The sequence below is a fragment of the Piliocolobus tephrosceles genome, chromosome 11 (assembly GCF_002776525.5).
Source record: "Piliocolobus tephrosceles isolate RC106 chromosome 11, ASM277652v3, whole genome shotgun sequence".
Classification (NCBI taxonomy): Eukaryota; Metazoa; Chordata; class Mammalia; order Primates; family Cercopithecidae; genus Piliocolobus; species Piliocolobus tephrosceles.
The window spans coordinates 45,809,594-45,824,576 of NC_045444.1; positions in this window are offsets into that span (position 1 = coordinate 45,809,594).

Genomic DNA, 14,983 nt, shown 5'->3' on the forward strand with positions numbered 1-14,983 from the left:
GAAACATTGTGTACACATAAATACACAGACATATTAGGCATGCTGATAGAAATACATCTTATAGATCATAAAAACCTTTTTTATTTCTATCTTAGGCTATCAGATTCTAGATAAACTATTTCACAACCCTAGGCAGTAGTCAGCTTAATAGCCTTAAATTTGCATATTAAAGGAAACAACTCAGGTGAAAACCAAATAGCAAAATGTATGTCATAAGGTACAGAGAGAAAATATCTGGTGGTCCTAGAGGGATATTAAAGATGGATGTCAAATCAGACAAAAAATTATAGAAATCTATCATAGCAGTGTATAAGGAGACCAATTTTATCTACATAGGGACTACCTATCTTTAAACAGGATCTCTGAGCTCTGGGCAAAGCTCCCACTGAATCCTGGGTCTCCAAAAAGGAAGAATTATTATGAGTTTAGACCTTGTGATGCTTTTGCAGTGTACTTAAAAAAAATTTTTTTTCAAATAAAGACATTTCCAAGTGTCTAAACCACACTCTTCCTTAAAGAAACAGGAGTACCTCTGTGGCAACAACTATTTTAGGCAAAAAAAAAAAAAAAAAAAAAAAAAGAAAACACACACACACACAAACGAAAAACAAAACAAAACAAAAAAACTCAAACAAACAAAAAGGTAACACAATACAAAAGTAAGCAGTTAAGAGCTGAGACAAACTTGTCTGTTCTCATTATTGTGGTTCCATAAGGTAAAACAGGCTTCTCCCCTAAAGGGAGCCTGCTGCCTTCCCTATTTTCTTTATGGAGCCCCATATATGAGTGCATTTTAGGTCCACCATACAGCAGTGGGTGCAAGAGAAAGGAGAGACAACAGAAGTAAATGAAGAAAACAGAATTCAGGAAACTGAGAAGAAAAAGCTTTTGCTCAAAAAAAGACAAAGTCCTAGGAGAAAAACAAAAAGAAAAACATGAAGGCATTTTAAATACAAACACACACATATGCACACACACACACACGTTGGATGTTAGCTTTCAATTAAGCTGACTTTTAACCATTGAACTTCTTTAAAAAAAATCTTTTTAAATCCCATTACCATATTTCAGGTAGGACAAATTGCTGCGATTTCAGAAGTATAGCTATTGATGTTTCGGTTTTGCCTGGCTAGCAAAAAAGTGGTCTTGTTATGTAAGTAAAGTCACTTAGTAGTCAAAATCGAAAATCTTTCCTCTTTTTTTTTCCTTTTGCTGATCATTTTTCTCCCCCCTCCCTTTTTCTTTTTTTTTTTTTTTTTGTGGGAATTTAGCCACCTCAGAAGCCTTGTTCCCCATAATTTGGAACTTTCTTTGGATTTGATCAAGTCAGACAGAGTTGATCAAACCCAATGGGAAAAAGACCCAACAATGAAAACCGAACCAGACAACCCCCCCACAAAAAAACATGGTTAAGCAAGACAAACAATTGTACAACTTATGTGATTACTGAGTGCTCTAATGGTAAAGAGAAATTAAGACCAGTTGGTTGTTAACTTTCTCCAAGACAAAAATCCCTGTTCAGTTACTTACCTAGGGGTGGGTCTCATGCTGAAAATGTATCTCCACCATCCTAGAAGCAGAAAAAAAAAAAGAAAAAGCTTATATTCCCTGTTGGAAATGAGCTCAAACTCCATGAAGGAGTTATCTGCCTTCTATTGTCATAGAAGCAGAAAAACTTGCCTTCCTTGTTGTAAGCAAGTAAAACTCCAAAAAAAAAAAAAAAAAAAAAAAAAAAAGGGGGGGATAGAGGGGAGTTGAAAAAAAATAAACTTTAGATCTTGACCAAATTTTGGGAAATCAGGGATTCTCTGGAGGGGGTGCTCCCAGACTTCCACAAATTGTCCTATTGGTTTGAGCCATAAAGTTAGCTCATGCTGGTACCAAGCACAGAAAGGAGATTTGTTAAAGGTTAGGGACACCTCCACTCAGAATCCCTTCATGGTTACCAAAATGTGAACCCTGAAAATTTATGACAGGTCTCAGTTGATTTAGAAAGTTTATTTTGCCAAGGTTGAGGATACATGCCCATAACACAGACTCAGGAGGTCCTAGTGACATGTGCCCAAAGTGCTCAGAGCACAGTTTGGTTTTATACATTTTAGGGAGACATGAGGCATCAATCAATGTATGTATGATGAACATTTGTTTGGTCTGTAAAGGCAGGACAACTTGAAGTGGAGGAGGGGGCTTCCAGGTCATAGGTAGATAAGAGACAAATGAGTGCATTCTTTTGAGTTTCTGATTAGCCTCTCCACAGGAGGCAATTAGATATACATTTATCTCAGTGAACAGAGGGGTGACTTTGAATAGAATGGGAGGCAGGTTTACTCTAAACAGTTCCCAGTGTGACTTTTCCCTTTGGCTTATTGATTTTGGGAGCCCTAGATATTTCCCTTTCACAGGACTATTTACAAAGGTATGGGCAGAGTGAAGGGAACCAAAATAGGATGGTGAAGCACCCAGCTTCTGGCAAGAATGAAGCTGTCTTTACCACAGGTAGACCTGAAGGAACACAGGGGCAGGGAGCAGTAGCACGGGCCTAATGAAAGCTGTACCCTTGGGACAGAGGGCATCTGCCAGGACAAGAGAACAGCAACTACTACCAACTGAAGCCTGGTGGGGAGGAAGCTGAGACAGTAAATACCCTGTCTGTCTTCACCTGCTTTCTGACATCTTCCCATTGGCAGAACCCAGCTGGAATTCAGTGGGCAAAGAAGTCCACAGAAGCCAGCTTCCCAGAGTACAGAGCAGAGTGGAGGATGATAGAAAGAAAAATATTGTATGATCTCATTTATTTGCAGAATCTTACAAAATAAATTTGAATAAATAGAAATAGAGTAGAACAGTGGTTACCAGGGAGAGGAAATGGAAGAAAGTCAAGGATACAAATTTGCAGTTATGTAGGATGAGTAAGTCTGGAGAGCTAATGTATAGCATGAAGATTCTAGCTAATGATATTGTATCGTATACTGAAAAGTTGTGAAAAGAGTAGATTTTAGGTGCTATTAGTACACACACATAAAGACAACTATGGAAGGTGATGGATATGTTAATTTTTTTGGCTTTTAATCATTTCACTATGTGTATATATATGTCAAAACATTATGTTGTATACCTTAAATACATACAATAAAAATAAATTTTAAAAAGCAATAAACATACAACTACCTTATTTGTTTTCTAGGTCTGCCATAACAAAGTACCACAAACTGGGTGGCTTAAAACATTGGGAATTATTCTCTGTTTTATAGACCAGGAGTCCAAAGTCAAGTAAGCCAAAGGAATGAACTATTGATGCATGCAACAACATGACTGTGCCTCCAAATAATTCTGCTGACTGTAAGAAGCTAGACAAATAAGAGTATGTGCTTTATGACTGCATTTATAGAAAATTCTGGAAAATGTAAACTGATATGTAGTGACAGAAAAGCAGATCAGTGGTTGCCTGGGAATGGGAATGAAGGGCTAGCATGGACAGAGACTTAGCTGAGCCAAGAAGGAACGAGCAAATACTCCAGACAGACTGAATAGAGGTGAGAGTGCACATAAAAGGTGCTTGAGAGACTCTTGTAGCAGACAGATTGGATTGCATTGGGATGTTCTAGGAGCATTGAGACTAAATAGAAAAGCTGGTGCTAGATCCAAGATCATGTTAAGAACTTTATGCTGAAGCCAGGAAGAAGTCATTAAGTGGTTTCATTGCGACCAGATTTATGTTTTACATTTTAGAAAGAATGTTTCTGCTGTAGCATAGAGAATGGATGGGGTTGAGCAATTCATAAGGCTTAGGAGGCTGCTGCAGGAGCCTAGATAGAGAGAGGGCAGTTGTCTCGACTAGGAAGGAGGCAGTGGAAGGTAAAGAAATCTGAACACACATTTTGAGATACTGAAGAGGAAGGATCATCAAGATGTAGTTTTGACTGAGTGTGTTGGGGAGTAAGAGGGGAAGTTGTCAAGAATGATTTCCCATTTTATGGCCAACCTAATTGCTTCATACACTGAGAAACAGTTTGGGGAAGGTGGAGGATTTCAGTTTGGGATTTGCTGAAAGGCTGATGGGACATCCAGGTGGAGATATCCAGAGGGCAGTTGCATATTATGCGTATCAAAGTCAGAAACAGTCTGGAAGCATAGATTTGGGAGTTATCTGTGGTTAATAATTAAAGCCATGGGAGCATGTGCAATTGCCTAGGGAGTACAAGTTGAGAAGAAAGAGGAGAGGCCTGAAAGAATCATAGGAAATAACAACATATAAGGACAGCTAGGGAAGCACGCTGAGATGGAGTTAGAGAGGCAGGAGAGGCTAGGTAGAAAGTGTGGTGCTCTAGAAGTTGGGGAGAGTGTTTCAAGGAGATAACAAAAACAGCTTCATATGCTCTGGCGAGGCCAAAAGATTAAGGATAGACACATGTGCTGAATTTTGGGACAGAGAGGTAAATTATGAGCTTGGGAAGAATGCTCTTAAGGGTTGGAGGCAGGAGACATATTGGTGGTTTGAGAATGACTAGGAGCAGAGACAAGGATAGACAACTCTTTCAAGCAGTTTGTAGTTGCAAGGAGAAGGAGAAATGGCTGTATAGTCTGTGGGTATGTGATCGGGGAAGAAGGAGAATGTCTGGAGGCAGTTGCATATATGGGTACCAAAGTCAGAAACAGGCTGGGAACATAGAATGTTGTTGTTATTGTTGTCATTATTACATTGTTAGATGAGAGATTTAACATGTCTGAACCCTGATGGAAAGACTGTACTAGGGAGGGAGAAGTCAAAAATGCTTACTCTGAGGGAATTTATAAAGTAAGGTCCTTGAGAAGACCGAAGTTTCCAGATCCAAAACTAAGAGGACTCACTTTAGAAAGGAAGGTGGCACCTCTCATACAGTTGAAATGCAGGAAATAATAGTGTAGACCGAGGTAAGCCTGTAAGCTGTGGGTAGAGTTGAGAGTTCTCTCATCTGCTAGCTTCTAGTTTCCCTGAGAAGTGACAGAGGAGTTCATCAGCTAAGAATGAAGGGAGAGCTGGAGTTGGAGAGAGTGGGTGAGGCTGGCTTCAATATAAAACAGCAGAGAGAGCTGCTGGGGAGACTGGAAATCTGAAAATCACCAGGGGCCCAAATGCAGTCCAGGACCAATGAATTTATGAAGACTCACGTGTTTTCTTAATAATGTTCAGCAGTGCAGGTGTCGGCAGGAAGAAAGTGGGCACTGGGCTTCTTCCATGCTGATGTTGCCTAATCAGGATGTTACATGCAAAAGAGTTGAGGATATGGGCAAGGGAAAGGTTGTAGTTCTTGGTGGGAATCTCACCGGACTCAGCTCCATGACCACAGATGGACAGGTGGTGGCAGGCAGAGAGGGCTCTGGGGCCAGACTGCCAGGTTCAGATCATGGTTTTGTCACTCATCAGTTGTGTGACTTGGGCAAGCTGCTTGACCTTCATGTACCATAGTTGCCTCATCTGCAAAACTGAATAATAATAATAGTGCCGGCTGGTCATGGTGGCTCACGCCTATAATCTCAGGACTTTGGGAGGCTGAGGAGGGTGGATTACCTGAGGTCAGGAGTTTGAGACCAGCCTGGCCAACATGGTGAAATCTCATCTCTACTAAAAATACAATAATTAGCTGGGCATGGTGGTGGGCGCCTGTAATCCCAGCTACTTGGGAGACTGAGGCAGGAGAATCACTTGAACCCGGGAGGCAGAGGTTGCAGTGAGCTGAGATTGCAACATTGCCCTCCAGCCTGGGCAACAAGAGTGAAACTCAGTCTCAAAATAATAATAATAATAGTAATAACAACAACAACAATAACAATTGTACCTATCTCATTAGCTTGTTTTGGAGAATAAATGAGTTAATACATGGGAAGTGCTTAGAACAGTGACACATAGTAAATACTCAACAAAAGTAGCTTTTATTATTAATTGTTATTACTTAAAATAAATAAAAATATCCTGCAGGCAAATAAAGAATGAGTATTGATTTGTCTTCTTGACGGTTGGAGAGAAAAGCCGTATGACATTGTCCTCATTTCTTCCTAATAGCTGCCATTTATTGAGAGGTTGGTATGTGCCAGGCTTTATGCATTGTGCTCACAGTGCGGTGGTTAAAAGGTCATATTGCCTAGTTTGGAATCTTCTCTGGGACCTATGCTAAGTCACGGCACTTTGCTCAGCCTCAGTTTCTTTTGTGTAAATTAGGGTAGTAGAATATTCACTCCATAACATAATACATGGACAGCACTCATAACCTGGCAAATAATGAGTGCTCACAAAATGTAGCTAGGGTTGCTAGGTAATACTGACAACAGCAACACCATGAAGTTTGTATTTTTAAAATCACTGGATACTGATAAGGACACTGCAAGAGGTTAAGTGACGCATTGTTAAATCTCTATCCTGAGTTATTCATTAACTACATGTAATAAGCTATTTCATTAAGAGGCAACTGTACTACAGATAAAAGAGAACATTGGTTTATATAAGACAGGAGTTTTCTAACCTATTTAATATGTATATTTAGCAGCTATCTCCCAGCTACTTATTAAACACTTCTGGATGTGTTCAAAATATTGTTTTATGTTGCGATTTTGCAGAACCGTATTTTAACTAATAACATCCACAGCGGCTTGAGTACTGAGAGGTGAAAAGAAGTGAAAATTTACTGGGCTACAGGCCAATTTCAGTAGTGAATTAATGAACTAGCTGCTCACCTTAGTCTAAGCAGCAATTTATATCAATTTAATTCAATTAATGGCTTTCCCCGTGTGTGGTTCTTAGCCAGAAAGAAAGTTTCACTTACCCAGAAGTTCCATTTGAGCTTCTGTCTTGATTGGGCTTGCACAGGGTCTCTTTCTTCCCCTGTCAGTGAGCTAAGCCTAATTTCTGCGTGCTCACGCCTTCACTTCTGCTTCCTATATGTAACTTTGTTGAGGCGATGCAGAGGAAGCAGGCAAAGGGGCACACATTGTTAAAAGAAAGAGGCAATCACCCTGGAGAGAATGTGCACCTGCAGCATATGTTTCTGAAACCTACGAAGGCCCTGTAATGCTCAGCCCTCACTGTGGCCAGAGTCACCTGGGAGTTTTAAAATCAGGGCTCTCAGCCCCTCAGAGATTCTGATTCAGTTGATTTTGGGTAGGACTAGGCAACAGTATTTTTTTTGAAAAGCTCCCAAAGTGATGGATTCTAATATGCAGCTAGAGTGGAGAAGGGCTGGGTCTGTGCAGAGAACCCATTCTGGGTTCTGAATAGAAAAGGGCAGGAGGTAATGCTTGGGACATGGAAAGAAAGGGAAATCAACAATAAGTTGTTCAGTTGGGGGAGAGAAGGCTGGTTTTAGAAAACAATTTCCAATCGGCTGTGTTGTAATTACAGAGAGAATGGGGAGCAAGGCACAGGAAGCCACAGCAGACATATGGCTGTCATGGAGTGTGTTGCTGCCTGACTCTAGGAACCCCAATTTGGGAACCAAAGCTACTGAAGCATCTTCCCAGGCATTGCATCTCTAGTTAACATCCTTTGAACTCTATAACCGTCCTGGAACTCAAGGGGAAAGGCTGGAGAGTTAAACTAATATTTACTTAACATCTATTAATCATTTTCTAGGGATTTAAATATTCTATATCAGTTAAGATTCAGGAAAGCGTATAAAAGTTTTTATAATTACCAATGTCCCTTATAAATAAAAATAACAAAATTAAGGTCTGTCATCTTTTGGTTTCATCCAAACTATCCACCAATAAATGGAAGCGGAGTCTGTGAATGTATTCACATCTGGAAGGAAGAGGTAAGGGGAGAAAAAGGAGGCAGACAGAGAGCAGGTTGGACTAGGTGGATGAAAATGCCTTCTTCCATTATTTCTTAGCTATGTTACCTGGGTCAAATTACATAATCTTGCTGTTTCTTCCTCTATATACGGGACAATAAAAACCTGTCTTGCAAGGTTATTGTAAGGTGAGAAATGAAGTGAGCCAAACACCTGGCACAAGTAGGTCCCCCAGAAGTACAGCCACAGTCACTCTGAGGGAAGGAGGCTGGTCCTAGAGGATCAGGGACAGCAAGCCTGCATGATCATACTTATCTTGCTTGCTTGGAGGGTTGGATACTTTGTCAAACTTTATTTCTAGGCAATTCAAAATGCTAAAGCTCAGGGTAGTGGAGATAATGGGGATTTGGCATGAGGTAATCATGGGACTGTGAAAAGAAACTTGTGGACAAAGGTCTTCACCGAACTTTCCAAGTAAAACTGGTTAAATATTAAAGTTCACTGTGACTTTCTGAGAAGAAGATTTATAAAGCTAAGTGAATTGAGCACTAAGAAATTGGCAAGCCTGTTTTATATTGCTTAGCTCTCTTAAGAATCATTTGAGGCATGCTGTATGGTTTTTCCTTAGCTTAACATGTTTTCTGGGTTAAAACAGGAATTCCAATGTTGCCATGTGCAAATTTTATAAAAGGTGAAGATGTGGATGGACAAGTGATCAGGAATCTATGACTATAACTTAATTTTTTTCGTGTGTTATGTTTATCAATTAATATATAGTTTTGTTCCCGCATAATGGCTTCATTTACATTTGATGCTGGAAAAAAGCAAGTTATTAATATAGGGCCAGAAACCTCAGCTTTTGATGCTAGAATTGATAGATTAAATAAAATTTTAATATTCCTAGTGAATCCAGGGAATTATAAAATTATATAAGTCCCTTGTTATAGCTTTAATGGGGCATAAATGACATATAATGGACTGTACACATTTAAAGTATACAGTCTGAGAGTTTTTGACATACTTTTACACCCATGAAAGCATTACCATAATCGAGGTAGTGGCCATACCTACCATTCCTGCAAGCTTCTTGTGTTCTTTGGTAAGTCCTCTGTTTTACCCCTTCCCACCCCAGCTCCCAGTCAATTATTGAGCTGCTTTCTGTCACTATAGATTTGTTTGCAATTTCCAGAATTTTATGTAAGTGAAATCATACAATGCATATTCCTTTTTTTTTTTTTTTTTTGGTCTGACTTCCTTCACTCAGCATATTTTGAGATACACCCATGTTACACTCATCAATAGTTCAATCTTTTTTATTGCTGAGTTGTAGTTCATGGCATGAATGTACCACAATTTGTTTACTCATCATCTGTTGATGGATATTTGGGTTGTTTCCACTTTGGGCCTATTACACATACAGCCGATATGAACATTCGTGTATAAATCCTTGTATGGACATGCCATTTTATTTTTCTTGTGTAAATACCTACGAGTGGAATGAGAGGATCACACAGAAGTTATACTTTAACTTTTTACATTCTCACCAGCAGTGTGTGAGTTCTAGTTCCTCCACATCCTTGCTGTTCTGAGTTGAACTGTGTCCCCTCAAAAGATGCTGAAGTCCTAACCTCCAGTACCTGTAAATGTGACCTTATTTAGGAGTAGGGTCTTTGCAGAAGATCAAGTTAAGGTGAGGTCATTAGGGTGAGCCATAATCTGATATGCCTGGTGTCCCTACAAAGAGGGGAAATTTGGACATAGGGACAGACATACACCTGAAGAGAACACCATGTGAATATGAAGTCAGAGGTTGGGGTGATGCATCTATAAGCCTAGGAGAGCCAAAGACTGCCAGGAAACCACCAGAAGCTAGGAGACAGGCATGGAACAGATTCTCCCTCATGACTCCCGGAAGGAACCCACCCTGTCAATGTCTTGATCTCAAATGTGTGGCCTCCAGTACTGTGAGACAATACATTTATACTGTTCCAGCCACCTAGTTTGTGGAAATTTGTTAGGGGAGTCCTAAGATATGAATACACTTAACAACATTTAGTATGGTTGATCTTTTAAATTTTCACCCTTCCAATAGGAAGACAGTGGATTTCACTGTGGTTTAAATTTCTGTTTATCTAATAACTAATGATTTTGAAAATCATTTCATGTGCTTATTTGATATCTGCATGTTAAATAATGGTGGAATACATGTTCAAATTCTTTGTCTCTTTTTTCTTCTCCATTGGGTTGTCTTCTTCTTATTGAGTTTTGAGAAATTTTTATGTATTCTAAATACAAGTTCCTTATCAGATATATAATTTGTTAATATTTTCTCCCAGCCTGTGGCTTATATTTGTGTTGTCTTAATATTGTGGTTTTTTTTTTTTTAGACATAGTCTCACTTTTTCACTCAGGCTGGAGTACAGTGACACAATCTTGGCTTGCTGCAACCTCCACCTCCCGGGTTCAAGTGATTCTCCTGCCTCAGCCTCCTCAGTAGCTGGAACTTCAGGTGTACACAACCACACCTGGCTAGTTTTTGTGTTTTTAGTAGAGACAGGGTTTTTGTCATGTTGGTCAGGCTGGTCTCAAACTCCTGACCTAAGGTGATCTGCCCACTTTGGTGCCAAAGTGCTGGGATTACAGGCGTGAGCCACTGTGCCCATCAATATTGGTTTTTTGAAGAATGTAAGTTTTAGATTTTGGTGGTTCACCTTATCAATAAGTTCTTTTATGGATCCTTGAATCTAAGGAATCTTTGACTAACTCAAGGTCACAAATATATTCTGTTTTCTTCTAAATGCCATTATGCTTTTAGATTTTACTTTTAGGTGTGTGGTTCATTTGGTGTTGATGTTTATGCATGCTGTGAAGTTTTTTTTAAAAAATATGAATATTCAATTGTTCCAACATATTTATTGGATAGACCATCCTTTCAAAGCAGCATCACTGTCTGGGGTAAATACCTAAGATTTGTTGTCTCATGGCCACAGAAAACTAGGACAGAGATACATAAAATGTGAAGTTCAGAGGAGAATTTTAATAGGTGAAAGAAAGAGAAGAGCTCTCTCCTGGAGAGGTGTCCCCAGTGGGTTTTCCGGTCCACAGCGAAATGGAAAGGGTTTTATAGATGAGCTTGAGGAGGTGGTGTCTGATTTACATAGGGCAACAAATATTGGTTGAACCAGGTGTGCTATTTGCCTAAGGTGTGAAAATCTGGTTAGGGCTAGGTGTGCCATTTGCATTAAGTGCAAAAATCTGGCCACCCCCTAATGTTTTATTAGGGTGGCCACCCACCCTAATCTTTTGTTATGCAGATGGATTCTCTGCCTGGCTGGCACCATGTTGCCTGCCTCTTTACTGTCCACATGGTGGCAAAGAAAAGGGAAGATGGAGCCTCCGTGTTGAACATACCTGGCCCCCAGGTAGACCTTTTCTATTGGCACAGCTGCTGACATTCACCTGTGCAAGCTTCCAGCTTGATAATCTACGTCTTAGGTTATCAGCTTGTCTTAGATTATAAGCAGCTAGATTATCTATGTCTGCAGCTCGATTTTTCAGGCTGCTCTTTATTAGAAAAGGAATGGTTTTGAGGCTGCTTTTTCTATTAAAAGGGAAATTCTGCTGAGGACTCTGTTGCCCTTACTATCTGCCTAAAGAATTTCTTTCTAGATCCTGTATCATAATCCCCCCTCAGGAGTGGTAGCTCTAACTGCTATTAGGGGGTGTTGGACAATGACTCTTTCTGGCTACTTCCTGCTGAAAAGCGGCATCGTGTGGGGAACAGCAGTTAAGGCTCCTCCTGGGGTCAGTCTAAGGACCCTCAGAAGAATGGTGTGTCCATGCATGGTTTCATCACAGCACTGTATGAAGTTTAATAGCTTCTAGGTGAGAAGAGATAAATTTTACAAGACGGTTTGTTGTAAATATATGTTCAATATAGGGTTTTAATATGAGTATTACGATTACCTCTATTTGGCCAGTCTCAGTGGCTCACACCTGTAATCCCAGCACTTTTGGAGACCGAGGTGGGCAGATCACCTGAGGTCAGGAATTCAAGATCAGCCAGCTAACATGGCGAAACCCTATCTCTACTAACAATACAAAAATTAGCCAGGCATGGTGGCAGGTGCCTGTAATCCCAGCTACTCAGGAGGCTGAGGCAGGAGAATCACTTGCACCCATGAGGTGGAGGTTGCAGTGAGTTGAGATCATGCCACTGCACGACAGAATGAGACTTTGTCTCAAAAAAAAAAAAAAAAAAAATCCACTATTAGTGCAGGTATTAGAGGCCATAACCATGACAGCAGAGTTTGTTTGATACCTCTTAGTCACTTTGACGGGTTGTAATGCTGGTTTGACTCTACCAGATTTCACTGTACTTCACTAGAAGCACTAATATAGAAGCAACATTTTTCCTTTTAGGAAAAGTGACATTGGATTGGGTGACCAGAGTAATCTTAGTGTTAACTTTGGCTAAATCTTTCCTGTAATTATCATTCCTGTTATAAAGATGATAACTAGGCAGAATATCACAGCAATTAGAATTTTCCATCCAGAATTCCACTTTGCAGGTTCCACAGTGTATATTCCTAATGCAAATAGTAGAGTGAGTATAGCAATCCTACAAGTGTGGTGAAATAAATAATTTCCACGTAAAATTTTACACACTAAGATATAGAATTTCCCTTTAAGGGTCAAAAAGGAATTCTAATATCTGATAGCAAATCTTGAGAGGAACAGTAGAAATGACTAAAAATAGAGAAGGTAGGCGTGGGACTGAGTAGGTTGAGTAGCCCCCACTCATTTACTTATCTTTTACGATTTTCGGCTTAAGATCTCCTATTTCTTCACATTAACATCCAGGACGTTCCTCTGGGCTGTCTGGGGCTTTCCAGCTGTCCAGCTTTCCAGGATTTGACTCAAATGTAATTTATCCAGGAGTCCATACCCGTAACTTTTACTGTCTCGACTTTTACCGTCGAGGGTGTTGAAAGAAGAGCAGTGTAGAGTCCTTCCCAGCTTGGGCTTAGAGAAGGAGAGCAAGAAGGGAGAGCTTTCACCAATACCAAATCTCCTGGGTTCATAAAGGTGGTCCTATTTCTTGGGGTTGGGTTTCTGCTAGTTGTATTAATTCCTATTGGAAGTGAGCCAGAGAGGTTACATGCTTAACCATTTGAGAGGCTTCCTGGTCTAATAGACCAGGAAAAGCTGTCCATACAGCATTTTGAAAGGGCTTAGATCTAACTTTAAAAGGGTATTTCTCACCCACAGTAAAGCCATGGGAAGAAGAGTGACCCAAGGAAGGTGAGTTTCTTGGGACAGTTTTCTGAGTTGTCTTTTGATGACATCATTTGTTTTCTCTACCTTTCCTGAGGACTGGGGTCTCCAAGCACAATGGAGATGATATTGTGTATCTAGTGCCTTTGAGACCCCCTGTGCGATGGCTGCCTTAATTGAGGGGTCTTTGTCACTTTTGAGGTATTTAGGTAGGCCAAAGTGGGGAGTTATCTCATTCACTAACACTTTTATTACCTCAGAGGTCTTTTCTGTACAGCATAGAAATGCCTCTACCCAGTTAGTGAAAGTATCTACCCATACCTGGAGGTATTGGATGCCCTTCATCTTTGGCATACGGGTAAAGTCTATCTGCCAGTCCTCCCTGGGATAGCTGCTCATACTTTGGGTTTGAGGAGGAAGGAGCCAACTGTTGAGGGGATTATTTTTAAGGCAGACTTCACAAGCATTAACAACCTATTTGACTGTTTTTAATAAGTTCTCTCCTGAAAACAATCTCTGGGCACACTGATAAATTTTATCCTTTATCAAGTGAAAAGCTTGGTGAAGAATTTTAGGGACTTTTCACAAGCTGGAGGGTGGCAAGTGGAGTTTATCCTCCTCTGACTGTAGCCATCCTAAGGGCTGGAAAGTGTATCCTCGAGAGATGGCCCATTCTCTCTCTGCAGCGGAGTGCTGAAGCTGAATTTATCTTATGGAGCCTTCCCAGATTAGAGGGGCTTCAAGTGTGTGGATGCCCTGAGGCTTCATTGCTGCTGACTTGGCTGCCTGATCAGCTAGCTTGTTTCATTTGGCTATTATATCTATTCCCTTCTGATGTCCCTTACCATGCATCATTGCTATCTCTCGTGGAAGAAAAACTGAGGATAATAACCTGTTAATTTCCTGGTGATATTGTGTAGGGGATCCATGAGCAGTAAGCATGAGCATGGAGAACTAGGAAAGCATACTTGGAGTCAGCTAACTTTTCTTTGCTTAATTCAAGTGCCCTTGTAAGAACTATCAGTTGAGCTAGTTGAGCACTTGTGCCTGGAGAGAGAGGCACACTTTCAATACCATCATTCAGAGTGACAACTGCATATCCTGCCTTATGAACTCCTTGCTCTACAAAGGAACTTCCATCCGTGAAGAGGGTCCAGTCTGGATTTTCTACGGAGTTTCCCCGATATCCTCCCTGGCTTCATAGGTCTGTACCATCACTTGCTCACAGTTACGTTCCGTTTTCTCAGGGAGGAAAGTGGCCGGATTTAAGCAAGAACAAGTTTTCAATTGGGTTGTAGATCCTTCTAACAGCAAATCCTGATATTTAAGGAGCTGGCTGACTGTTAGCCAAAGGCTTCCCCTGGAAGACAGCCATCTTGCTACATTATGTGGGGCCATTTCCCAGGCCCCACATAACTTTAAGCCATTTCCCAGGGTTAATTTGGTGGCCTCTGGTACCAGTCAGGCCACCGTGGCAACTGCTCGGAGGTATGCTGGCCATCCTTTAGCCACCAAATTAAGTTCCTTACTCAGGTAGTTCAGTGGCTGTTGAGCTGGTCCTTGGGCCTGTGTTAAAACTCCTAAGGCCATTCCCTTCCTTTATGATACATAAAGATTGAAGGCCCTCCCTGTGGGAAGGCTGAGGGCTGGTGCCCTAACTAAGGCTTGTTTTCACTGGTTAAAGGCCTTTTGAGCTTCAGGTTCCTAGGTTAGGAAATAAGTTTCAGCTGCTTGAGTTTCTGTTATGAAGTGACATAAGGGAAGTGCTATCTCACCATACCCAGGTATCCATAGTCTGCAAAATTCCATAGTGTCCCCAAATCCTCTTAGTTGCTTGAGGGTTTTAGGGAGGGGAAAGGAGGAAATAATCCTTTCTTCCCCTAATTCTCTGGTCCCTTCAGTCAATACCAAACCCAGGTACTTCACTGAGGTTTGGCCAAACT